Below are 1,980 nucleotides of genomic sequence, written 5' to 3'. Positions count from 1 at the left end.
TGACACTCTTCCAAATCCACTTTCATGTTCATCACAACAAGATTCAACATCCTCCAAAATAGTGGGATCACTACTTCCTAAAGTTGACACTCTTTCAAACCCACCTTCATCAATATAATCATCATAAATAGGAGGCATGCTTTCATCATAATAAATTTGTTCATCAAAACTTGGGGGACAAAAAATATCATCTTCATCAAACATAGCATCCCCAAGCTTGTGGCTTTGCATATCATTAGCATCATGGATATTCAAGGAATTCATACTAACAACATTGCAATCATGCTCATCATTCACATATTTCATGCCAAGCATTCTATGTAATTATTCTTCTAGCACTTGAGCACAATTTTCCTTTTCATCATACTCACGAAAGATATTAAAAAGATGAAACGTATGAGACAAACTCAAATCAATTTTTTTTGTAATTTTATTTTATAAACTAAACTAGTGATAAAACAAGAAACAAAAAGATTCAATTGCAAGATCTAAAGATATACCTTCAAGCACTCACCTCCCCGGCAACGGCGCCAGAAAAGAGCTTGATGTCTACTACACAACCTTCTTCTTGTAGACGTTGTTGGGCCTGCAAGTGCAGAGGTTTGTAGGATAGTAGCAAATTCCCCTCAAGTGGATGACCTAAGGTTTATCAATCCGTAGGAGGCGTATGATGAAGATGGTCTCTCTCAAACAACCGTGCAACCAAATAACAAAGAGTCTCTTGTGTTCCCAACACACCCAATACAATGGTAAATTGTATAGGTGCACTAGTTCGGCGAAGAGATGGTGATACAAGTGCAATATGGATGGTAGATATAGGTATTTGTAATATGAAAATATAAAAATAGCAAGGTAACTAATGATAAAAGTAAGCGTAAATGATAGGAAACAAGGCATAGGGTTCATACTTTCACTAGTGCAAGTTCTCTCAACAATAATAACATAGATAGATCATATAACAATCCCTCAACATGCAACAAAGACCAAAGACACTAATAGCAGAGAATGAACGAAGAGATTATGGTAGGGTACGAAACCACCTCAAAGTTATCCTTTCTGTTCTATCTATGCAAGAGTTCGTAGTAAAATAACATGAAGCTATTCTTTCCGCACAATCTATCATAGAGTTCATACTAGAATAACACCTTAAGACACAAATCAACCAAAACCCTAATGTCACCTAGATACTCCCTTGTAACCTCAAGTATCCGTGGGCATGATTATACGATATGCATCACACAATCTCAGATTCATCTATCCAACCAACACAAAATACTTCAAAGAGTGCCCCAAAGTTTCTACCGAAGAGTCAAGACAAAAATGTGTGCCAACCCCTAGTGGGCAGAACCCACAAGTTGGTCTCCAAAACATACATCAAGTGGCACATGATATCCCATTGTCACCACAGATAAACACGGCAAGACATACATCAAGTGTTCTCAAATCCTTAAAGACTCAATCCGATAAGATAACTTCAAAGGGAAAACTCAATCCATTACAAGAGAGTAGAGGGGGAGAAACATCATAAGATCCAACTATAATAGCAAAGCTCACGATACATCAAGATCGTGCCATAGAGAGAACACGAGAGACAAAGAGATCAAACACATAGCTACTGGTACATACCCTCAGCCCCGAGGGTGAACTACTCCCTCCTCGTCATGGAGAGCGCCGGGATGATGAAGATGGCCACCGGTGATGGGTTCCCCCTCTGGCAGGGTGCCGGAACGGGCTCCCGAGAGGTTTTTGGTGGCTAAAGAGGCTTGCGGTGGCGGAACTCCTGATCTATCTTCTCCTTCGATGTTTTTAGGGTACGTGGACTTATATAGGCAAAAGAAGTCGGTCGGGGGAGCCTCGAGGGGCCCAGGAGACAGGGGGCACGCCCAGGGGGGTGGGCGCGCCCTCCTTTCTCCTGGCTTCCTCGAGCCTTCCCTGGCTTGAACTCCAAGTCTCCCGGATCATATCCATTCCAAAAATCAC

Source organism: Triticum dicoccoides, chromosome 1B (assembly GCF_002162155.2).
Source record: "Triticum dicoccoides isolate Atlit2015 ecotype Zavitan chromosome 1B, WEW_v2.0, whole genome shotgun sequence".
Classification (NCBI taxonomy): Eukaryota; Viridiplantae; Streptophyta; class Magnoliopsida; order Poales; family Poaceae; genus Triticum; species Triticum dicoccoides.
The sequence above is the reverse complement of the archived record's forward strand: the minus strand, read 5'-3'. Positions refer to the sequence as shown.